Raw genomic sequence first — 26,312 nt, 5'->3', positions numbered from 1 at the left:
AAGATTTTTTGCTGTGAATTGGGATCACTGTGTTTACTGGGGCCAGTGCTGGAACTGTCTGGGAGATCAGTTCCTGCAAGAAGTTTACACACAGGGGAGGACAGACTTTTGTACTTTCCCAACACCCTCACTTTGACAATGTGCCTGGACGTGAAAGACTAACAGTCCACGCCTGCTCCATAAGTTCTTGCTCCTCGATGGGGAGAATTTGGGAGCCTACTGCCTCTACAACCAAGCAGCATGTGTCCAGGGTCAGTTGGTGGGTTAACTGTGAAACCTGAGCTGAAATAAAGTTCAACATGGAAAAATGTGGGGTAGTATATTTTGGTAGGAAGAACAGGGAGGTCACTTGTTACTTGGAAGGTGCAAGTCTAGGGGGCATAGAGGGAAAAAAGGATCTCAGAGTACAAACACATCAATCACTAAAAGTTACTCCACAGGTTAACAAGGCCATAAAAAGGCAAACTAAACTCTAGGCTTTATTCCTGGAGGGATAGAATTAAAAAGTAGGGAAATTATGCTAAACCTGTAATGAACCTCGGTTAGACCACACTTAGAGAGCATTGCAGCTTTGATTGCCATATTGTAAAAAAGATATAGTGACATTGAACAGGTGCAGAGAAGATTTACAAGGATAATACGAGAAATGTGCGTGTTTACGGATCAGGGAAGGATTGACAGGCTGGGCCTCTTTTCTCTTGAAAAAGAAGGCTGAGGGGTGACCTATCAGAGGTCTTTAAAATCCTGAAAGGTTTTGATCGAGTGGATACAGAGAGAACGTTTCCTTTTGGGGGGAAAAGCTGAAGTAGAGGCCGTCAATATAAGATAGTCGCCAAGAAATCCAACAGGAAATGTAGAAGAAACTTCTTTAGCCAGAGAGCAGTGAGGATGAGGAATGCACTACCACAGGGAGTGGTTGACGTAAATAGTATAGATACATTTAAGGAGAAAATTAGTCTAACGTATGAGCGAGAAGGGAATAGAGGGTTACAACGGTAGATTTAGGTGAAGATAGATGGGAGGAAGCTTGAGTGGAGCAGAATCACCAGCATGGACTGGTTGGGCTGAATGGCCTGTTTCTGTGCTGTATATCCAATGAAATCCTTTGTAACCCCAACCTACTGTGACACAGCTGCTTCCGGTTTAAGTCTGGAATCCGCTAAATAAGTCTCTCCCTAAAGAGACGGGACAATGATGACATTATTGAAATGAGGCTATGTGCCTCAGAGTTTGGAGGCCGTTTGCATTTAACAGCTAGGGATCAGATTTCTGGAGCCTGGAAAATCAGCAACTGGAGAAACATTGGAACAATCCGGCTGAAAAGTGACTTTCCAGCATTGTTTGTGGGCCAAGAGGAGCAGGAGAGCTTCCCTCCTCTTCACCACTCCACCAAACCTGCTCCCACCTTCTTTCCATTTTAGGGAAAAATCAGAATCTTTCCCCTTCAATCACTCCTCCATGATCCTTTCCTCTCACCATCTCCTTGCACAAACACAGCCTGCAAATTTGTCACCGATCTTCTCCATGACATCTCCTTGCGATCTCTCCCACCCACCAATCTCCCTCTTGTAATCTCTCTCTCCTGATCTTCTCGATTCTTGGAGACCATATCCAGTGGTTTGTTGCCTGGTAACTGCAGGCTGTCCTGCCCTACATCCAGCCCAACCCCTCAATCTGGGCAGAAGTTAAGTTAAAACATTAATTTGGCAGATCTCCACATTTCTGACATTCCCAGATTTCCCCCCACTCCCTCCCTGTTCTCTCCTCACTCCCTCCCCACCTCTCTGTAAGTGTCGGTAATATCGTATTTATTTGCAGTAGATTCCCTATCAGGTTGGACCTGTTTAACAGGGATTGTTCGTCTATTTTGGTTTCTCAGCATGTTTATTGCCTAACTTTCCAGTGTGAAGTTTAACAGTTCTACCTGGCTTCTGGATTTTGATGATGGAGTGAGATTTTCTGATAATTGGACTGCTGATGAATTTGACTGATTAGTTGAGGGATTTGTCTGTTTTATTTTTGCCAGTTGCCTTCCTTTCTTTGCCAAAGCTAGCAGAAAGCGGAGCCACAGCTTGAGCCAATCAGATATTGCTGATGAAAACTCTATGACGGGAAACATGGAGTGGGATATTTGACTGTATGAGGCATTACAGCTGACTCCACCCACGTCCTCATCCAATGTCCATGCAATCACATAAGGAAGGATATGTACATGCACAAACACACGTACATGCATATATATACACACACACACATATGCACATACACGTGTACCATTAATGTCCCTTCAAAGAGCAGGAATGAAAATGCGGGGAGACTGAGAAGTTACTGAGATGATTCAGGGAGGGGCAGTTTGCACTGGGAGACCTCTCAGTAACAGTTCAGTACAATTAAGCCAACAGAGTGATAATTCACATTTATTTTAACTCCTTTCCCTCTAACACTCTCTGATTACAGTCAGGGCACATCCAACCACCTGATTTGTAAAGCCAATCACTAAGGCTGAGTGAGGTCCTCCTTGGTTTCAGACCCTGTGGAATATCCTGGGTTATAAAACATCCTGATTGCTTCTTAAAGGCCAGTGTTACCCTGCTGATCATTTCAAATATTTTCTGAAAGGTCACATTGTATTTATTGTAGTAAATTTGGTGCGAAGATCTGGGCTTTGAGTGAAATTTGAAATCATTCATCACCAACTAAGTTTAACCCTTTTTTTGCCAGAGCGGTGATACCTCAGACTCTTTCCTGTGCCTGCATGTGACATCCCAAACACCCGACACCAATCTCCCCCTTCAATGTCAATGAAAGTAATTTCAACATCCTGTGTATAATCAGCCATTCAGCACCCCAGAGGGAGTCAGTGCCCAATAGGACCCGTGTTCCAGAAAGAGTCAGTGTGTGTGGAACCCATTCCCCAGTGAGGGTCAGTGTGTGTGGAACTGTACCCCAGTGAGAGTCAGTGTGTGTGGAACTGTACCCCAGTGAGAGTCAGTGTGTGTGGGACTGAACCCCAGTGAGAGTCAGTGTGTATGGAACCCATTCCCCAGTGAGAGTCAATGTGGTGTGGGACCCGTACCCCAATGAGAGTCAGTGTGTGTGGAACCCATACTCAAGCGAGAGTCAGTGTGTGTGGGATCTGTACCCCAGCGAGAGTCAGTGTGTGTGGGGCCCGTACCCCAGTGAGGGTCAGTGTGTGTGGGATCCGTACCCCAGTGAGAGTCAGTGTGTGTGGAACCCGTACCCCAGTGAGAGTCAGTGTTTGTGGGACCCATACTCAAGCGAGAGTCAGTGTGTGTGGGATCTGTACCCCAGCGAGAGTCAGTGTATGTGGGGCCCGTACCCCAGTGAGAGTCGCTGTGTGTGGGATCTGTAACCCAGTGAGAGTCATTGTGTGTGGGACCCGTACCCCAGTGGGAGTCAGTGTGTGTGGGACCCGTACCCCAGTGAGAGTCAGGAGCCATTTATAAATCACCACACTAGTGCTGAACTAGAGGTGGTCCTGGGCAGTTAGTGATGTGGAATTTTCCAGGGCTGATTATACGGTTACAGCTGTTGCTAGGGAATACTTGTTAGTAACAAAGAAATTGCAACCACTGCAATTTACAGAAGGCCAGGTGAGACAGGTCACACAACAGAGACTGTCAACATAATTCATCCAGTGTCACTCAAAATTGTTTGGATAATTGTTGTTCATTATTATTAGGTTTGAACTCCAATTTTTCAATTTTTCTCTTTAAGTGATGTTTTATCCTTAATCTTGGGGAGCCAGTGCTGAGGAATCACATATCCATGAATGAGGGATAATTTTTTTTACTCACACCCCCTGATCCCGCCATCCTTGTTACTCCCCTCTGCTTCAGATTACAAACTTCATTCTGACTTGTACCAAACCATAAACAGCTGTGGAGCAAACCAAAAAACCCTCTTGCATTGATATAGCGCCTTTCACCACCTCGGGTTTACGTTCGGAAGTGAAGTCACTGTTGTAGTGCAGGAAACGCAACAATTGATTTCTGCACAGCAAGCTCCCACAATCAGCAATGTGATAATGACCAGATCATCTGTTTTTGTGAATTTGGTTGAGGGATAAATGTTGGTCAGGACACCGGGGAGAACTCTCCTGCCTTTTTTTGAAATGTTGTCATGGAACCTTCCACATCCACCAGATGGATCAAAAAGAGCCTCCGTTTAATATCTCATCCAAACGACAGCGCCTCCGACAGTGCAGCACTCCCCCAGTACAACACTGGTGCGCCTGCCTAGATTTTTTTGCTCAAGTCTTTCGGGTAGTACATGAACTCACATACTCTGATTCAGAGGCAAGAGTGCTACTCACTGAGTCACATCTGACACTGTTTGAACTGTATACGCCTAAACTCAAGTTAGACAGCATCCTGTCAGCCAAGAGCAAATGATCCAACACAGAAGATCTTCCTTTGGTAGAGTCTGCTCTTTTTCCATTGCCCTGTTGATTAATTTTTTCCTTTCAGGCATTTATCCAACATCTTTTTGAAAGTTATGATTAATCTGCTTCCATTGTCTTTTCAGGCAGATTATTCCAATCACAACAACTCGCTGTGTAAAAAAAGTCTCCTCATCTCTCCTCTGGTTCATTTGCTAATCAGCTTATATTTGCGTCCTTTGGTTACAGAACCTTCTATCAGTTGAAACAGGTCCTCCTTATTTGCTCTGTCTAAACCATTCATTATTTTGAACACCTCTGTCAGTTCATTTCTTCACTTTCTCTACCATAAGGGAAACAATCCCAGCCCCTCCAATTTCTTCACATAACTAAAGTCCCCCATCCCTGATATCATTCTCATAAATCTCCTCTGCAACCTCTCAAATGCCCTGACATCGTTCTTAAAATGTGGTGCCCGGAATTGAGCTCAATACTTTAGCTGAGGCCAATCAGTTTTGTAGACAAACATCGCAGCCTCTTACACAGAACAAGAATTGTAGAATGACATTGTTATAATTGTCAGTTAACCTGTTTGTGCTATTTGTACATTAAATGTACCCCAGGATGTCAAGGAGAGCTTTCTTCTATTTGTTAATCACTGACCATGTGGTCTGTTATCGACATTTGAGAGAGCAGGCAAAGCTTCAGTTTAATGCCTTATCTGAAATACAGTGCAGTTTACCCACAGTACTGACCAGCCAACAATGTGGCACTCCCTCAGTACTGACCCTCTGACAGTGTCACCCTCCCTCAGTGCTGACCCTCTGACAGTGCAGCACTCCCGCAGTACTGACCCTCTGACATGTAGCCCTCCCTCATCACTGACCCTCTGGCAGTGCAGCACTCCCTCAGTATTGACCCTCTGACAGTGTGGTGCTCCCTCAGTACTGACCTTCCGACAGTGCAACACTCCCTCAGCACTGTCCCTCGAACAGTGCAGCGCTTCCTCAGTACTGACTCTCCGGCAGTATGGTGCTCCCTCAGTTCTGTCCTTATGACTGCGCAGCACTCTTCCTCTGACAGTGCAGCCCTCCCTCAGTACTGACCCTCTGGCAGTGTGGTGTTCCTTTAGTGCTGGCCCTTTGCCAGTGCTGTAGTCCTTCAATTTGGCATGGGAATATTGTGGGCTCAAGTTCCGCTCCAGGGTTTGACCTGTAAAAACCTATATTGTCAGCAGCAGTCCAGTTGGTAGCAGTGTCACGACTGAGTCAATGGATTCAGAGTTCCACTCTAGGGACTTGAGCCCATAATCCAGGCTAACAATGCCGGTGCAGTGCTGAGGAAGTGCTGCACTGTCAGTGTTGCTGTATTTCAGGTGAGATGTTTAAGGCCTTGCCTGCCCTCTCAGATAGGCATAAAAGATCACATCCAAGAAGAGTAAGAGAATGCTCCCAGTATTCTGGCCAATATTTGTCCCTTAACCAGCATCACTAAAACAGATTCTCTAGTCATTATCTCATTGCAAATTTGCTGCAATGTCTCCTACATTACAAGAGTGACTACCTTCAAAAGAATTACTTAATTGCCTCTAAAGCACTTTGGCACATCCTGAAGACATGTGATATGCTCTAGAAAATGCAACTTTTTTTAAATTCACCTGCTTGTTCATTTATTATTCAATGAATTAAAGACTTAAAACAAAATCAGAGGCAATGTAACTCACCCACCTCTGAAGGGTGAGAAAAGGAAGATACAGGATGGGACCAGGAGCTACAGCAGATCCAAAGAAAGCCGCTATCTTGGGTTTTCCAACCTAGGTAGCGGGGCAAGTGTGAAGAACTTCAAATGTAGGGAGTGGCAACTCAACTGTGAGAGTAAACTGAGACACAGAATCCAGAGTCAAAAATCCAAAATAATATAAAATAAAAAAGTTACATCAACTCTTTTTCCATCAAGCAAGCCTTGGACATTCTAGATCTGTGCCCGGGTTAATATGTAAAGAATGGATATTGAGTGAGATATTGAAGCAGGTGGATCTATTCTGCACAAGACAGCGCCTAGAGGAGATAGAAGTAGCAAGGAAAAGGTCAAGTGAATAGAGCCTGACATACTCTGTTGTGTAATATCACACAAACTCTTAACCCCATCCAGAACCAACCCAAACCCAGCTGATTCAGACTGTCACAGCAACTGGGCGAAAGATATTAAGAGGAAAATAATGCAAATTAAAAGCTGCAGGGAAGGTTTGGCGTCTGTGTCCTGAGAAAAAGAGATTACTGAACATGACAAGTAAGTAAATCAAAGCTGAGCTAAATTACACTGGACTGACTTTGTTTCTTTACAGGAGATAGTTGAATGCTTTGTCTTCCTGATTTAGTTAATTAGGCTCTGGGATGAAAGCAGTACTTGAGTTCTAAAGCTTTATTGTTTCACAGTTGTGTGATTAGAAAGTCTTGGCAGCAAGTAACCTAACCATAGGCACAAAAGGCTGTCGGCAGAAAGGATTATTAGCAACACACTGGTCCAGCCAGACCTCGGTCAGCCAAGCCAAAATCCATGATCATCCCAGTTGACTTTCTGTGAAATATTCCCACCCAATCCTTTTGTTTGTACAATATTTATATCATGATCCTTGGATTGTTCCCAAAATCCCAGGCACCAAATCATATCCAGTTCATTTGTCTGAATTCTCCTCTTTCTTGACAAGTTTTATTTTATTTTTAGTTTCGTTCTACTCTTCCTTTTTCTAAGCCATCTTGCATCCTCCAGTTCCCCCTCCTGGAAGGTGATACCCTGAGCAGCCACACACCTCCACTGCTGCTGTCTCTTATCCGTTACCTCGCCAAATAAATAGCTTATTGACAGAATGCACCAAAACTGTGGCTGTTTTGGTTTGAGATCTGATATTTAAACAAACAATTCCACAGAGACAACTGGATAATGATCGGGAGAGAGGCCAGAATTAGAGCCTGCCATTTCAGAATGAAATCGGGAAACACTGTCTCACACAAAGGCTAGTGGAAATCATAACTCACTCCCCGCAAAGGTTGTGGATGCGGGGGCCAATTGAAGTTTACAGGACTGAGATTATAGATTTTTTTTTGTGGAGTGGGGGTGGGGGTGGTTAGAGTATCAAGGTATATGGAGCCAAGGCAGGTAAATAGATTTGGGGCACAGATTAACCATGATCTGATGGAATGGTGGAACAGGTTCAAGGGGGTGAATGGCCTCTTCCTGTTCCTATGACCTTGGTCAATAACCTGGTCAATTTTCCACTTCCCCACCTTGAATCATTGAGGTCTCTTGTCGGCTCCTGACCAGCATGGACTGGGACTCTCATACTCTACAGAGTTTGCCTTCTTACTTGGTTTGTCCGACTGAAACATTGGGAGAGGTGCCCATTCATGACTTAAAGGGGCCTTTTTCCTTTGGTGGGGAGTTTTTAAGGTGGTAGGGACACCCTGTTCGGAACAGACAATGCTGTCAGTTTGTGTTTTCCCTCCAGTTTTCCCTGTTCTCTCCTGAATGCAGAGATTCTAGCTTGAGGTAAGGTTTGACCTGCAAACAGCTTCCCTCGAATCTCATGACTGAGCGACCACTGTTGCTATGTGAGTTTGGTTAGTTTTGTGTCAGGCAAGTAGCTGTTTTACTTCACACTATCACCGCGGCTAAATCCTTACCTGGCATCCTTTATTGTGATGTCCAAACTATTGGAATATCCTGCGGCAGTCGATATCTTGGGTGATGATGAAAGGTTATTGGACGGCTGCTTATGACCAGGCAGCCAGATCGCGCCCCCAGTGATCCTGGGGTGAAGATTGGCAAAACAAAGCCTGCAATTATGGCTCCAATGTAACTGGGTAAAGAGCAGCCAGCAATTAGAAGGATGAGGCTGCAGTCATGAGCAACGTTTCCTCCTGAGAGACCAGCGGGAAAAATGAACAAAAGGGAGTTTGTATTTTAGTAAAATTTGAACGTTTGGAGCACGTTGGAGCATCATACTTAACGTGTGAATAATCCAAACACAGACAAAAGCTGCTGTGTATGGTTCAGTTTTATGTGCTCTGTGCCTTTTAAAAAAATATTTGTGAAGTTTGATGAGGAGCCAGGACTATTTTAAGTGGGCAACTTAAACTGGCAGAAACTATGTGCTTGGAATCAAATACTTCCAGAAAATATAGAAATGAAAGGAAATGTGTTAGAAAAGAACAATCAAAAAATGGAAATCTGCAATTTGGCCCTTTCGGAATTACTTTACTTTATCTATTTTGTGGACATGGAACAAACTCTGGAGCAAACTCTTCTACCTTTGTTGCCTCTTGTAAATTAACATTGTTCCAACCTCCTTAGCTTGCTAACGTGGTGCTGCTCGTTGCCATGGTTTTTGTCCCTTTGTTGCTGCAGTGTTCTCCCATTCTCCGTCACTGACTGACTTCATCCAAGGCAGAGGGTCAGTTTCTAGATGTACATTGGTGGTTGCCCAGCTTTACCTCTCTGCCATGTTCCTTGACCGCATGTCTGTATCAGTACTGTCAGACTGCCCGACTGATTTTAACGAGTGAGCCAGAATATCCTACCATTGAACGTTGAGAAGATTTGAGTCCATAACTTTCAGCCATCGCCATAATCTTCACACCCTTCCATCGACTTCATCCCTCTCATCAGTTAGAGAGAAACCGTTTTCTCTTGGGGAGGGAGGGGAAATCCAGAACAAAGGGTTATAATTTTAAAATGAGAGCCAGGTCATTCAGGGGTGATGTCAGAAAGCACCTCTTCACAAAAAAGGGAGTGGAAACCTTGAACTCTCTCCCCCCCAAAAAGCTGGGGGATCGATCGAAAATTGAGATTGCTAGGTTAAGTATTACAAAACCAAGGTAGTAGGTAAATGGAGTTAAGATACAGATCAGCCATGACCTGATTGAATGACAGAATAGGCTCGAGGGTCTGAACAACCTTTTCCTGTTTCTATGTTACTTGATCCAGCTGAACTAAACAGCAGATGACCTCTACATTGTGTTCACTCCAAAGCTGAGCTTCAAATGCCAAACCCTATTCAGAACCAACAATGCTCACTTCTACCTCTGAGCAAGTTTCATCTCAAGTTATAGCACAAGCAACATTTATTACCCATCCCTTGCTGTCCAGAGAACGTAGTGCTGGCGAGCTACCGACCTGAACTAGCGCAGTCTGTGTGCTGAAGGTACTCCCAGAGTGCGGTCAGGAAGGGAATCCCAACTGATAGGTGCTGATATAGGAAGGACAATGTATGTCCAAGTCAGGATGGAGTATGATTTGGAGGGGAGCCTAGAGAGGGAGGTGCCTCCATCACGTGGCTGTCATTTGAGGTGACAGGGGAGGACATTCTGTCAAAGTAAGCTTGGTTTGTTCCTGCAGTGTATTCTGTAGATTGTATATTCAGCCATTGTGTGCCAGGATGGAGGGGTGGATATTGCCAATCTCCGCCCCCTACTTTCCACCCACTGTCACTGAGACAAATATCATTCCCTCCATCACTCCCATCTTTGCTGGTTCCTGCTCCTGCTCACACCACCCAATGAGGTTAGGGAGAAAGCAGATGTGAACTGTGATGGCTGACATAGTTGAATTGTCTGCCAGCACCCTGTGTCCAGATTACACACGCAGACCAACCACGAGCTGCTGTCGCTGGTGGGATTGCTACCACTGAGAGTCAGCACCTTCAGGAGAAAGCTGGGAGTTGCGAGGAAATAATATAAGATTCATTAATAAAAATAAAGGAACCTGTTTCACGGCGAACAAAGGGTACAGATTGTGCTGGATGTTTCTTAATGACATTCATTGAATTACACACAAAAAAAATAATTTGACCTTGTCATATTTGTGGGAGTGCTGTCAGTGTTACTGAAGCCGTATTCATTATAGCCTTTGTTTGCTATTAATTTTCATAATTACTAATTGAACAATGAGGCACAATATTATCTGCAGGACAGGGCAAATAAATATGTCATAATTACAGTCGAAGATGATTTTTCTTTTGCCAAATTTCAGTAAATGTGCGTACCAACTGCGAAGGCATTGAAAAGGGTTCGAATGGATTGGGATTTTATACACCTTCTCCTGGCTTCAATAATTGCAAAAAAGAGTAAAGTGAGGAAGTGGCATTGTAGCCCAGAAATGAAATATGATATGATAATTATCTAGGAGAATGTTAAAGTACTGAAGTAGCAGCCTTTCTATAGACATTATGCTGGATCCTAAATACCCGGCTGAAACATACTGGTGGCGAATTAGTTCTCACGAACCCAGCTCCGTTTATTATGCTGTGAATTTCTTTCTCCTTGCCTGTGTGGCGTTTGATGGTTTTTTTTCTATATTGTGAATCCACACGGGAATTAATACTCATTCATTGCCCCTCCAGAAATTACTTCTGAAATGCATATAATCTAAAAGATGCAAATGAGCTTGACTCGTTGCTCCCTAGTTAATACAAATTATCATCTGCTTTTTCCACTGTCATTATAGGCAGCAATTCCATCACCCTTTTGTGGTGCATTTTTAGATATAAAAATAGGCCCTTTTGCGTTATGAGAGGGAAATTTTAATATAAGGTAGGGAGGTGGAGAATTATTTTTAATTATTTTTCCTTTTCAGATGAAGTGCCCAGTACGCTGAAACTCCCAATGTCACTGATGACCTATTTAAGCTGGAACTGTGTCCCCTCATACTGTCAAGGATTTTCTGTCTTTTAGACAGGAAGTGACTGCTCAGGAAAGGAATGAGTTTTCTCGGCTGCCCCAGCTCCCCTCCACCAGCCCCCACCCACCCCCACACCCCACACCCACACACACACACCTCCCCTCACCAACATTTTGCAGAAGACACTTTCTCTCCCCTGGATCCTTCCCTCTCTTCCACTCTGTCCCTTCTTTAGAAGAAGTAGTCGCATCCTCATCACTAGTCTCCAATCGATTCGCCCTTTTCTTCCCAAACACAGTGGCGTTTCATGCCATGAGCTGAAGCCCTTCTACTAAAAAAATAAATAAAGTGGGGGGAAAATTGTTTGAAAGTAAATACTGGAGGTTTTTCCTCAGGGTGACTCAGTATTGGGTTGACAGCAATGCCTACACGGTCCAAACGCAGGACCCAAATGGACTAAACCCTTTGTACAACATCTCTAATGGAAGTGGAAAATTGTCCCGGTGCATCTGATTCACACTGTTAGATAAACAGAACACTGTAAACACAACTCTCTGCCTCATTCAAGTTCAGGACATTCTCCAAATCACCATCACGGGTGTGTACAATGTGCTCAGTGTTCCTATTGTTTTAGTTTAGAGGCAGGCACTGACTGAATGATGAAATAGACTGTAAGACATTGGGTTACAAATGTGCTTCTTTTAATGTGTTGTTGATGGAAATCCTGATCCAAGCGGAACATTTCTTGGCAAATGGATTCTCTGTGTCAGGACTTAGGCAATGTGACTTGGTGATTCATTTCTTGTTTATTTTGTACTCCTTCTGTCTTTTTGTTTGAGAATGTCTGTTATTGTATTTTATCACTCTGCATGCATCTCTCTCTCTCTCTAGTTCTACTCTTCTTAGTCTCTCTCTTCATGTCTCTGTTTTATTTGCTCTCCCTGTGTCTGTCTCCCTGCTTCTCTCTCCCCCTCTTCCCCACCCCTTCCTGATTAGGTTTCTCTTTGTCTGTCTTTCTGTTCCACATGCACGTTCCTTTACTCTCTCCTTTCTCTGTCCTCCAACCTCCACTTTCTCTTTCTTTGCCTCATAAACTCGCCCAAAAATCTGCTGCCCATGTATTAATTTGCACAAAGTCCCATCGCCCCATGTTTGCTGACTTACATTGGCTGCTGATCCACCAATGCCTCAGCTTTAAAATCCTCATCCTTATTTTCAAATCCCTCCATGCGCCTCCCCCTTCGCCCACACCCCACCCCGCTCACAACTCTGTAACCTCCTTCAGTCCCTACCACCCTCCTAGATCGCTGCGTCCCTTCAATTCAGGCCTCTTATACATTCTCCAATTTCCATTGCTCCGCTACTGGTGCCTCCAGCTGCCTTGGCTTTGAGCTCTGAAATTCTTTCCCTACATCTTTTCACCTCTTTTTCCTTTTCTAAGGCACTTTTAAAAGCCTGTCCCTATGATGAAGATTGGGTCACTTGTCCTAATATCTCCTTATGTGTCTCAGTGTCAAATTCTGTTTGATAATCACTCCTCTGAAGCACCTTGGGATGTTTTACTGTATTAATGCTGCTAATGCGATATAAATTGTTGAGTTTCCACTGAGACTCTATAGCTATTTCCTACTCCGTTGAGTCTAAGGCTGGCTAGTTTTAACCTTCGTGCCTCATTTGAATCCCACTGGTCAGCTACTCATCCGTTTCTGCTATAAAGTGACTGTGGTCCAGTGACAAAGGAGGAGAATCAGGTGCCTGGTAGCTGGGTAGGCCTGGGAAGCTGGCGTTTGCAGGATTCTGCAGTGAAGAGTGAAGATTGGGACTGTCTTCTTCAGCCTCTGCGGGTTTACACTCTATGAGGAGCTAGTAAAATGCTATCGGGGTCTCATATGCCCTTTATTATTGAGTCTCCTACGTTGTTTGCCTTCCTCTTTTCATTGTCTCTTTTTATTTCAAACATAGGGATGAGAGCAGGCCATTCAGCCCCTCAAGCCTGTTCTCCCTCATGATCTCTCCCTATCCTGTCCTTTGATCTTTCTCTGATCTTGCTGTTTTCTTTCTTTCTTGGGGCTGGGTTACCATTTGCTTCTGTCAGTAAAATCAGGGCGATGTGGGATTAGATTGGGGAATGTTAAACGTGAGGTACTCCCAAAACCACTAACATTTGTGCTTTGCCCAATCTGTTACATTGATTTAATTTAACTGGTTCAGGCTCCACAACCAAAACTGTGGCCAAAACTGTGAGATTTGACCACTTGTGTTGGTTCAGGAAGGTTCTTCAAATTGCGATCATTTTCTTCGCAGATCAAAAATATTTAACTTACAAAGAAAATGACTGAAATGCACCAATGAAACTATCATATCATTCAGTATCGTTTTTCAAAGTTATTTTCAGTCATTTTAAATCTGGTGGTGAAGTGGACACTTCCTAAAAAGGCTTATTTTTGGTGATAAACCCATTTGCAGCTGCATTAATAAAACTGCACCATATTATCACTGAAATATATCAAGAAATATTTTATAATGGAAAGGAAAAAATTAAATTCTATTGCTTAGCCCACTTACACTGCTTCAGTGAAGATTGTACATTTGTAGTTATGGAGATGAGTTTCAGAGGAATCTTGAATTGCAACCTAACCCAGTACAACCTAACCCAGTACAACCTAACCCAGTACAACCTAACCCAGTACAACCTAACCCAGTACAACCTAACCCAGCTCATCCTAACCCAGTACAACCTAACCCAGTACAACCTAACCCAGTACAACCTAACCCAGTGCAACCTAACCCAGCTCATCCTAACCCAGTACAACCTAACCCAGCGCAACCTAACCCAGTACAACCTAACCCAGTACAACCTAACCCAGCTCATCCTAACCCAGTACAACCTAACCCAGTACAACCTAACCCAGTACAACCTAACCCAGTACAACCTAACCCAGTGCAACCTAACCCAGCTCATCCTAACCCAGTACAACCTAACCCAGCGCAACCTAACCCAGTACAACCTAACCCAGTACAACCTAACCCAGCGCAACCTAACCCAGTGCAACCTAACCCAGCTCATCCTAACCCAGTGCAACCTAACCCAGCGCAACCTAACCCAGCTCAACCTAACCCAGTGCAACCTAACCCAGTGCAACCTAACCCAGCTCAACCTAACCCAGCACAACCTAACCCAGTGCAACCTAACTCAGCTCATCCTAACCCAGCGCAACCTAACCCAGTGCAACCTAACCCAGCGCAACCTAACTCAGCTCATTCTAACCCAGCGCAACCCAGCGCAACCTAACTCAGCTCAACCTAACCCAGCTCATCCTAACCCAGTGCAACCTAACCCAGTGCAACCCAGCGCAACCTAACCCAGCGCAACCTAACTCAGCTCAACCTAACCCAGCGCAACCTAACCCAGCGCAACCTAACTCAGCTCAACCAAACCCAGCGCAACCTAACCCAGCGCAACCTAACTCAGTTCAACCTAACCCAGCGCAACCTAACCCAGCTCAACCTAACTCAGTGCAACCTAACCCAGTGCAACCCAACGCAACCTAACTCAGCTCAACCTAACCCAGTACAAACTAACTGAGCACAACCTAACCCAAGGCAACTTAACCCAGCGTAACCTAACTGAGCACAACCTAACCCAGTACAACCTAACCCAGCGCAACCTAACTCAGTTCAACCTAACCCAGCGCAACCTAACCCAGCTCAACCTAACTCAGTGCAACCTAACCCAGTGCAACCCAACGCAACCTAACTCAGCTCAACCTAACCCAGTACAAACTAACTGAGCACAACCTAACCCAAGGCAACTTAACCCAGCGTAACCTAACTGAGCACAACCTAACCCAGTACAACCTAACCTAGCACAACCTAACCCAGTACAACCGAACCCAGCGCAACCTAACCTAGTACAACCTAACCCAGCGTAACCTAACCCAGAACAACATAACTCAATACAACCTAACTGAGCACAGCCTAACACAGTACAACCTAACCCAGCACAACCTAACCCAGCGCAACCTAACCCAGCGCAACCTAACCCAGAACAACCTAACTCAGTACCACCTAACCCAGCGCAACCTAACCCAGCGCAACCTAACCCAGCGCAACCTAACTCAGCGCAACCTAACTCAGAACAACCTAACTCAGTACAACCTAACCCAGCGCAACCTAACCCAGCGCAACCTAACCCAGCGCAACCTAACCCAGCGCAACCTAACTCAGTACAACCTAACTGAGCACAGCCTAATGCAGTACAACCTAACTCAGTACAACCTAACCGAGTGTAACTAACCCAAAGCAACCTAACCCAGCACAACCTAACCCAGTGCAACCTAACCCAGCGCAACCTAACCCCGTACAACCTAACCCAGCACAACATAACCCAGTGCAACCTAACCCAGCACAACATAACCCAGTGCAACCTAACCCAGCGCAACCTAACCCCGTACAACCTAACCCAGCACAATTTCCAAATTGTGCCCAAAGTGGAAACTCTTAATTTTCTCTTGATCTTTCCATCATGTCTTGATCTTATGAGGGGAGTTGGTGGGGTAATGGTAATGTCACTGGGCTACTAGTCCCAAGGCCCAGGTTAATGCCCTGGGGAAATGGGTTCAAATCCCACCATGGCAGCTGGTGGAATTTAAATTAAATGAATAAATCTGGAATTGAAATCGAGTCTCAGCGATGGTGACAGTGAAACTATCATTGGTTTCTGTGAAAACCCATCTGGTTCAGGGGAGGAAATTTGCCGCCCTTACTCAGCCTGACCTACATGTGACTCCAGACCCACGGCCACGTGGCTGACTCTGAACTGCCCTCCAAAGTGGCCTCGCAAGCAACTCAGCCCAAGGGAAATGAAGGGTGGGGAACGAACGCTGGTCTCGCCAGTGATCTCCACATCCGGTGAATGGATAAAATAAAAGAAATGTGCGCGAACGTTTAATTCCTTACCCTCACTCTGTCTGCTTCTCTCCCCAGCTGGAGAAAGTAGACCACATACAACATTGCAATTAAATAGCACAATTAAAAAGCGTGCTTATATTTGAACAGTTTATCAAACCAGTCCACCTTTCAGCATTTTTTAAGGAAATAGGTATCTATATATGGGAATTATCTGAGTAAAATTATGACCACTGCTGACCATGCTACCCAATACACAAGGTGTAAGAATCTGTGGCAGCGAGAGATCCTGAAAAATATCAAATGACTATTAGGAATTGAAACACCCTAATGACTGGCATTATCATTCATTATGTATAGTATCCAGTGGGTACAATTGCTGTCTTTTGTTTTCTGTCAAACTTCAACACTGAAAGTGATGTGTGCATGATAGCATAATGAAATCGGCTGAAGATAATGGATTTGAAAATATGCAGAAAACCCTTTAGTGCATTTGGAACAGAACCAAGCCTACTCTGAAAGAATTGTCCCAGAATATATTAATGAATTATTCGATCCTCAAGATTCTATTTTTTTAATTCAGCTTTTTATAAATGTAAGACCAAAAGTTCATCTTTTTTTTCCCCCCCTCCTTGTCTCACAGTTGATCTTTTCCCTGTGTCTCAGGCTGCTCTGTCCCAGCCGTGCCTCAGGAATATATAAACATTGCCTTTCGCAAATGGTGGCAACTGGAGATTACACTCGAACGTTGCTGGCAAAAGGCCCACAGTTGGAGAGATTAGGTTGTGAACTTAAGTGCAGAGCAGGGAAGCGCTGAAGAGGCAAGGATTCTGTTGTGACATTTGGGGCGTTAGGCCCAGGACACTGGATACAGCAATGGGACTGGTGATGTTCTAACACAGTGCCACTGTTGCTGGATCATTAAAAGACCTGCTTTTATATCAGGTTTGGCAGGGCTCTGTCTGCGTGGGCTGTGTTTTACAGCCCCCGCAGGGCAGGTTTTTGGTGGTGGCATGTGGGTGCGTGTAAAATGTGTAGATGGGTAGCCTTCCCACCTGCCCCCAACCTAGTCCCGATAATTGGGGGCGGGGGTGGGGGGTGCGCAGGAAGGGGGGTATAAAGCGTCCACTAGGCTGCCTTAGTCCTATTGAGATCCCCACGTAAGGCACTCAATCCAGCTCCACTCCCATAAAGTGCTGGAAAAGGCGTTTTTCACCAAGGTTGGTGAAAGGCAGGAATGAAGGGAGGTACATCTTTTGAGGGTTTCCCTGCACCTTGAAGGGCATCCCACCTAAGATTATACCTCCCCCCACCCCCCACTTTGTGCTTCCCCACCTGGCCTCCAAACCGCACCCCTCACCCCTCCCTAGAGTGCCCGATCACACCCCACCCAAAAAAGCTTGACTTACCTGTTCCTGGCATCAATGACAATTCTTCCTGGGGCCTCCATGCAGTCCCAGCAGCACCTACTGCTCTCTCCTTCAGTTGCCCGCAGCATATTGTTAAGTTGGTTGACTTTTCTTCCAGTGTGGGGGTGGGGAGTGGGGGGGGAGTGGGGGAGGGGTAACAAGTGGTATGCCCTCCTGAAAATCCAGCCTGGTATGTTTCTCTTTCTGTCTCTCTTTGCCTCTTGCTTACTCTCTCTTACCCTTTCTGAAAACACAAAAACATAAGAAATAGGAGCAGGAGTAGATTTTACATTCCCTTGAGCCTGCCCCACCATTCGATATGATCACAGATGGTCTTTGACCTCAACTCCACTTTCCCACCCTATCTCCAAATCTCTTGGCTCCCTTAGTATCCACAAATCTATCAGTCTCTACAGTCTCTACCTTGGACTTGTTCAACAATCATCATCCACAGCTCTTGGGGTAGAGGATTCCAAGGATTCACAACCCTTTGGAGTGAAGACAATCCTCCTCGGCTCTCTCCAAAATGGCCGGCAGATGGAGATTCTCTGGGTGAGAAATTGGGATTGTTAACACCCTTTTTCTTTGGACCTGACGTATTACAGCTCCAGAATGATGTCCATTTGTCAGATAAATCGTGTCGGACTCCATTTCGGTACATTAGAGTTTGCAGTGAATATTCACCGGAATTATGCAAAGCAGGCAGGTCATGACCTTCATCAGTGTATGAGACTGCTTTGATGCTACTGCTGCCATCTTGGAGCCCAGTGCCTCAGCCCACACCCTCTGTTAACCCCACACAGCTGCACACGTGTTCAGCAGCAGAAAGGGCATCACATTGGAGAGACCAAACGTAAACTGGGCGACTGCTTTGCAGAACACCTGCGGTCTGTCCGCAAGAAAGACCCAAACCTCCCTGTCGCTTGCCATTTTAACACTCCACCCTGATCTCTTGCCCACATGTCTGTCCTTGGCTTGCTGCATTGTTCCAGTGAAGCCCAACGCAAACTGGAGGAACAGCACCTCATCTTCCGACTAGGCACTTTACAGCCTTCCGGACTGAATATTGAATTCAACAACTTTAGATCTTGAACTCCCTCCTCCATCCCCACCCCCTTTCCGTTTCTTCCCCCTTCCTTTTGTTTTTTCCAATAATTTATATAGATTTTTCTTTTCCCACCTATTTCCATTATTTTTAAATCTATACCTTTTATGCCCTGTTAGTCTTTCCACCCCACCCCCATTAGAGCTGTACCTTGAGTGTCCTGCCATCCATTCTTAATTAGCACATTCGTTTAGATAATATCACCACCTTCAACACCTCTTTGTTCCTTTGTCTGTGACATCTTTTGATTATCTGCTCCTATCACTGCTTGCTTGTCCCTACAACCACCCAGCCCCCCAACTTCTCTCTCTCTCTCCCCCCATCCCCCCCCCACCTTAAACCAGCTTATATTTCACCCCTCTCCTAATATTACTCAGTTCTGTTGAAGGGTCATGAGGACTCGAAATGTCAACTCTTTTCTTCTCCACCGATGTTGCCAGACCTGCTGAGTTTTTCCAGGTAATTCTGTTTTTGTTATAGACTAATTGCTAGTTGATATCTTCTGGCTATTGGTACAATTCTCTAGGTGTCTATTGTTTTCAATAGTTGTTTAATGTGCTAAAAGTCTGCAGGGAGTGATGTGACTGCTGCTGAAGGACTTTTTACTGACTTCAAAGCTTTAGAAGAGACCGGTTGCTCCCAGACATGGGATTCCCCTTGGAATTCGGCATGGCTGGGAAAATGAAGACAGGCCATGCAGAGCAGGCCAGCTATTGAAAGACAGAGGAGGGGGAGATGGGGTCCAGGCAGGAGTCCATATCCACACAACGAGGAACAGGGTATGAGATGTCTGTGCCTTAGGAAGGACACACGAACTGAAACCTGGCACCATCTGCAGCCTCAGAGCAGGCCGAGGGTCGGTGATCATGACATTGAGCTTTTATACATCTGGCTCATTCCAGGCTGGAACTGGTGATATTTACAACATCACACAGCTCGCTGGGAGGTCCGTGAGGCTCTTCATTGAAGGAAAGCTAACGACGTTCGTCCTCTTCTGCCAGGCAGAAACAGGTCAAGGGAGCACTCAGCTTTGCTAGAATTTTGGGCTTCCCCATGCCAACGCTGCCCTATTCTGGAAACCAGAGAGAATCCACTCCCTCACCAAGAAACTGGTTTGTGACTGTGGACGGTGAATCATGCAGATCGATGCCCGCTATCCTAGCAGGAGTCATCATGATGCTTTCATGCGGCGATATTCGTGGCTTCAGCTGCGTTTGAGCTACAACAATAAACCAGAAGATGGCTAATCACAGACGATGTGACTGATAACTCTCGAGTGTGATCCATGTAATATATAGAGCATGTGCACAATGAATGCAGTGCTGACACATGAATAGTGAAAGCGCAGACCATTGACACACAGTCTGGAGCAGCCCTGCAGCTCTTGTCATTGGAGTATCACACTGAGAACTGTGTGCACTGAACAGCGTGTTACACAGAGAGAGCCGTGTGTACTGAACAGCATGTTACAATGGGAAAGCTGTGTGCACTGAACATTGTGATACACAGAGAGAGCTGTGTGCACTGAACAGTGTGTTACACAGGGAGAGCTGTGTGTGCTGAACAGTGTGTTACACAGAGAGAGAGCAGGGTGTACTGAACAGCGTATTACACGGGGAGAGCTGTGTGTACTGAACTGTGTTACAATGGGAGAGCTGTGCGTACTTAACAGCGTGTTACACAGAGAGAGCTGTGTGTACTGAACAGTGTGTTACACATGGAAAACTGTGTGTACTCAACAGCTTGTGTACAGAGAAAGCCATGTGTACTGTACAGTGTGTTACACAGGGAGGGCTGTGTGTACTGATCAGTGTGTTACTCAGGGAGAGATTTGTGTACGACACTAAGGTTGGAGGAGTTGCAGAAAGCGAAGAGGATTGTCAAAGGATACAACGGGATATAGATCGGTTGGAGACTTGGGCGGAGAAATGGCAGATGGAGTTTAATCCGGACAAATGCGAGGTAATGCATTTTGGAAGGTCTAATACAGGCAGGAATTATACAGTAAATGGCAGAACCCTTAAGTGCATTGACGGGCAGAGGGATCTGGGTGTACAGGTCCACAGGTCACTGAAAGTGGCAACGCAGGTGGATAAGGTAGTCAGGAAGGCATGTGGCATGCTTGCCTTCATCGGCAGGGGTATTGAGTATAAAAGCTGCGAAGTCATGCTGCAGCTGTATAGAACCTTGGTTAGGCCACACTTGGAATATTGCGTGCAATTCTGGTCGCCACATTACCAGAAGGATATGGAGGCATTGGAGAGGGTACAGAGGAGGTTTACCAGGATGCTGCCTGGTCTGGAGGTTATTAGCTATGAGGAGAGGTTGGAGAAACTCAGATTGTTCTCACTAGAGCGAGGGAGATTGAGGGGCGACTTGATAGAAGTTTACAAAATTATGAGTGGCATGGACAGAGTAGATAGTCAGAAGCTTTTTCCCAGGGTGGAAGAGTCAATTACTAGGGGACATAGATTTAAGGTGAGAGGACAAAACTATAGAGGAGATGTGAGGGGCAAGTTTTTTACGCAGAGAGTAGTGAGTGTCTGGAATTCGCTGCCAGAGGAGGTGGTGGAAGCAGGTACGATAGTGGTGTTTAAGAGGCAGCTTGACAAATACATGAATAGGATGGGAAAAGAGGGATACGGACCCCGAAAGTGCAAAATGTTTTAGTTGACGGGCAATATGATCGGCGCAGGCTTGGAGGGCTGAAGGGCCTGTTCCTGTGCTGTACTTTTCTTTGTACTGAATAGAGTGTTACACAGAGAGAGCTGTGTGTACTGAACAGTGTGTTACAAAGGGAGAGCCATGTGTACTGAACATTTCATTACATAGGGAGAGCTGTGTGTACTGAACAGCTTGTTACACAGAGAGAGCTGTATGTAACGAACAGCGCGTTACACAGTAAGAGCTGTGTGTACTGAACAATGTGTTACATCAAGAGAGCTGTGTGTACTGAATAGAGTGTTACACAGGGAGAGCTGTGTGTACTGAACAGTGTGTTACACAGAGAGAGCTGTGTGTACTGAACAGTGTGTTACACTGAGAGAGCTGTGTGTACTGAACAGTGTGTTACACAGAGAGATGTGTGTACTGAACAGTGTGTTACACAGAGAGAGCTGTGTGTACTGAACAGTGTGTTACACAGATAGAGCTGTGTGTACTGAACAGTGTGTTACACAGAGAGAGCTGTGTGTACTGAACAGTGTTGGAGGGGGAGATCTTTGAGTAATGAACAGTGCATTACACAGGGAGAGCTGTTTGTTCTGAACAATGTGATACACAAAGAGAGCTGTGTGTACTAAGCTGTGTGTTACACAGGGAGAGTTGTCTGTACTGAACAGCGTGTTACAGAGTGAGAGCTGTGTGTACGGAACATTATGTTACACAGGGAGAGCTGTGTGTACAGAATAGTTTGTTACATAGAGAGAGCTGTGTGCATTTAACAATCTGTTACATAGGGAGAGCTTTGTGCATTGTGTGTTAAAAGGGGTGAGCTGTGTATACTGAACAGTGTGTTACGCAGGGATATCCGTGTGTACTGAATAGCTCGTCACACAGGGAGAGCTGTATGTACTCAAGAGCGTGTTACACACCGAGTGCTGACCATACTGAACATTGTGTTACACAGAGAGAGTTGTGTGTACTGAATAGTGTTATAGGGGGAGAACTATGTGTACTGAATAGCGCATTATACAGGGAGAGCTGTGTGTACTGAACAGTGTGTTACTCAGGGAGAATTGTCTGTACTGAGCAGTGTTATAGGGGGAGAACTTGTGTACTGCATAGAGTGTTACACAGGGAGAGCTGTGTGTACTGAACAGTGTGTAACACAGGGAGATATATGTATTGAACAGTGTGTTACAAAGGGAGAGCCATGTGTACTGAACATTGTGGTACACAGGGAGAGCTGTGTGTACAGAATAGTTTGTTACATAGAGAGAGCTGTGTGCATTTAACAATGTTTTACATAGGGAGAGCTTTGTGTATTGTGTGTTAAAAGGGGCAAACTGTGTATACTGAACAGTGTGTTACGCGGGGATATCCGTGTGTACTGAACAGCTCATCACACAGAGAGCACTGTGCGTACTGAACAGTGTGTTACACAGAGAGAGCTGTATGTACTGAACAATTTACTACACAGGGAGAGCTAAGTGTACTGAACAGTGTGTTATACAGAGAGATATATATGCACTGAACAGTGTTGCACAGGGAGAGCAGTGTGTACTGAACAGCGTGTTACACAGAGAAAGCTTTTTGTACTAAACAGAGTGTTACACAGAGAGATGTGTGTGTACGGAACATTGTGTTACACAGGGAGAGCTGTGTGTACTGAAAAGTTTGTTACATAGAGCGAGCTGTGTGTACTGAATAGTTTATTGTATAGAGAGAGCTGTGTGCATTGAACAGCGTGTTACATAGGGGGAGCTTTGTATACTGAACAGTGTGTTACGCGGGGATATCTGTGTGTACTGAACAGCTCGTCACACATGGAGGACTGGGTGTACTGAACAGCTCATTACATAGAGAGCACTGTGCATACTGAACAGCGTGTTACACAGAGAGAGCTGTGTGTACAGAACAGCGTGTTACACAGAGAGAGCTGTGTGTACTGAACAGTGCATTACACAGGCAGAGCTGTGTGTACTGAACAGTGTGTAACATGGAGAGAGCTGTTTATACTGAACAGTGTGTTACGCAGGAATATCTGTGTGTACTGAACAGCTCATCACACAAGGAGCACTGGGCGTACCGAACAGTGTGTTACACAGAGAGTGCTGTGCGTACCGAACAGTTTGCTACACAGAGAGAGCTGTGTGTACTGAATAGAGTGTTAGAAAGGGGGTGTCGTGTGAACTGAACCGTGTAATACAGAAAGAGCTGTGTGTACTGAACAGTTTGTTAACAGAGAGAGCTTTGTACTGAGTAATGTATTACACAGAGAGAGCTGTGTGTATTGAATAGCGCATTACATAGGGAGAGCTTTGTGTACTGAACAGTGTGTTAAAAGGGGAGAGCTGTGTATACTGAACAGTGTGTTACACAGGGATATCTGTGTGAACTAAACAGCTCATCACATAGGGAGAACTGGGTGTACTGAACAGTGTGTTACACAGAGAAAGCTCTGTGTACTGAGCAGCATCGTACACATTGAGAGCTGTGTACACTGAATAGCATGTCACAAAGAATGCTGTGTGTACTGAATTGTGTGTTACACAGATAGAGCTGTGTGGACTGAACAGTGTGTTCCACAGAGAGAATTGGGTGTACTTTACAGCGTGTTACACATTGAGAGCTGTGTGTACTGAACAGTGTGTTACACAAGGAGATCAATTTGTACTGATCTATGTCATACACAGAAAGAGCAGTGTGCTCTGAGCATAGTGTTTCACAGGGGAAGCTGTGTGCTGAGCAGCATGGTACACATGGAGAGATGTGTGTATACTGAGTAGCGTCTTTTACAGGCAGAGTTGTGTGTACTGAACAGTGTGGTAGACAGGGAGAGCAGTGCATACTGAACTGTCGTACACGGGGCGAGCTCTTTGTACTGAACAGTGTGTTACACAGAGAGAGCTGTGTGTACTGGACAGTGTGTTACACAGGGAGAGCTGTGTGTACTCAAGAGCGTGTTACACACTGCAAGCTGTATTTTTTAATTCATTCACGGGATGTGGGCTTCACTGGCTGTGCCAGCATTTATTACCCATCCCTAGTTGCCCTTGAGAAGGTGGTGGTGAGCTGCCTTCTTGAACCGCTGCAGTCCATGTGTTGTAGGTACACCCACAGTGCTGTTAGGAAGGGACTTCCAGGATTTTGACCCAGTGACAGTGAAGGAACGGCGATATATTTTCTAGTCAGGATGGTGAGTGACTTGGAGGGGAATTTCCAGGTGGTCGTGTTCTTATCTATCTGCTGCCCTTGTCCTTCTCGGTGGTAGTGGTCGTGGGTTTGGAAGGTGCTGTCTAAGGAGCCTCGGTGAATTGCTGCAGTGCATCTTGTAGATGGTACACACTGCTGCTACTGTGCGTCGGTGGTGGAGGGAGTGAATATTTGTGGATGTGGTGCCAATCAAGCGGGCTGCTTTGTCCTGGATAGTGTCCAGCTTCTTCAGTGTTGTTGGAGTTGCACTCATTCAGGCAAGTGGTGAGTATTCCATCACACTCCTGACTTATGCCTTGTACATGGTGGACAGGCTTTGGGGAGTCAGGAGGTGGGTTACTCGTCACACGATTCCTAGCCTCTGAGCTGCTCTTGTAGCCACAGCATTGATATGGCTACTCCAGTTCAGTTTCTGGTCAGTGGTAACCCCCAGGATGTTGATAGTGGGGGATTCAGTGATGGTAACGCCATTGAACATCAAAGGTGTTCGTTGAATTCTCTCTTGTTGGAGATGGTCATTGCCGGGCACTTTGTCTGGTGCGAATGTTACTTGCCACTTGTCTGCCCAAGCCTGGATATTGCCCAAGTCTTGCTGCATTTGGACATGGACTGCTTCAGTATCTAAGGAGTCACGAATGGTGCTGAACATTGTGCAATCATCAGCGAACATCCCCACTTCTGACCTTATGATGGAAGGAAGGGCATTGATGAAGCAGCTGAAGATGGTTGGGCCTAGGACACTACCCTGAGGAACTCCTGTTGTGATGTCCTGGAACTGAGATGATTGACCTCCAACAACCACAAGCATCTTCCTTTGTGCTAGGTATGACTCCAACCAGTAGAGAGTTTTCCCCCTGATTCCCATTGACTCCAGTTTTGCTAGGGCTCCTTGATGCCACACTCTGTCAAATGCTGCCTTGATGTCAAGGGCAGTCACTCTCATCTCACCTCAGGAGTTCAGCTCTTTTGTCCATGTTTGAACCAAGGTTGTAATGAGGTCAGGAGCTGAGTGGCCCTGGTGGAACCCAAACTGGGCATCAGTGAGCAGATTATTGCTAAGCAAGTGCCGCTTAATAGCACTGTTGAATACCCCTTCCATTACTTTACTGATGATCGAGAGTAGACTGATGGGGCGGTAATTGGCTGGATTGGATTTGTTCTTTTTGCGTACAGGACATACCTGCGCAATTTTCCACACAGCCGGATAGATGCCAGTATTGTTGTTGTACCGGAACAGCTTGGCTAGAGGTGTGGCAAGTTCTGGAACACAAGTCTTCAGTACTATTGCCAGAATATTGTCAGGGCCCATAGCCTTTGCAGTATCCAGTGCCTTCAGCCCATTTCTTGATATCACGTGGAGTGAATCCAATTGACTGAAGACTGGCATCTGTGATGCTGGGAACCTCCAGAGGAGTCCGAGATGGATCATCCACTCGCCACTTCTGGCTGAAGATTGTAGCAAACGCTTCAGCCTTATCTTTTGCACTGATGTGCTGGGCTCCCCCATCATTGAGGATGGGGATATTTGTGGAACCTCCTCCTCCAGTAAGTTGTTTCATTTTCCACCACCATTCGCAACTGGATGTGGCAGGACTGCAGAGCTTAGATCTGATCCATTGGTTGTGGGATCACTTAGCTCTGTCTATCACTTGCTGCTTATGCTGTTCAGCACGTAAGTAGTCCTGTGTTATAGCTTCACCAGGTTGACACCTCATTTTTAGGTGTGCCTGGTGCTGCTGCTGGCATGCCCTCCTGCACTCTTCATTGAACCAGGGTTTTTCCCCTGGCTTGATGGTAATGGTAGAGTTGGGGATATGCCAGGCCATGAGGTTACAGATTGTGTTCTAGTATAATTCTGCTGCTGCTGATGGCCCACAGTGCCTCATGGATGCTCAGTCTTGAGTTGCCAGATCTGTTTGAAATCTATCCCATTTAG

General features: G+C 45.5%; 1 protein-coding gene and 1 long non-coding RNA gene across 3 annotated transcripts in view; one reads left to right on the top strand and one right to left on the bottom strand.

The window, feature by feature from the left end:
- Positions 1–17,524, bottom strand: part of LOC144683460 (uncharacterized) — a 97,688-nt gene extending 80,164 nt beyond the window's left edge. Inside the window, exon 1 of the long non-coding RNA XR_013577259.1 lies at positions 17,395–17,524. This is a non-coding gene — a long non-coding RNA (uncharacterized LOC144683460). The remainder of the gene's footprint in view (positions 1–17,394) is intronic.
- The window catches only part of foxp4 (forkhead box P4), a 438,498-nt gene that overhangs the window by 56,776 nt on the left and 355,410 nt on the right, over positions 1–26,312 (top strand). The gene's annotated exons all lie outside the window — the stretch shown is intronic.

Source organism: Cetorhinus maximus, chromosome 8 (genome assembly GCF_964194155.1).
Source record: "Cetorhinus maximus chromosome 8, sCetMax3.hap1.1, whole genome shotgun sequence".
Taxonomy (NCBI): domain Eukaryota; kingdom Metazoa; phylum Chordata; class Chondrichthyes; order Lamniformes; family Cetorhinidae; genus Cetorhinus; species Cetorhinus maximus.
This window is presented reverse-complemented; position numbering and strand designations above follow the sequence as displayed.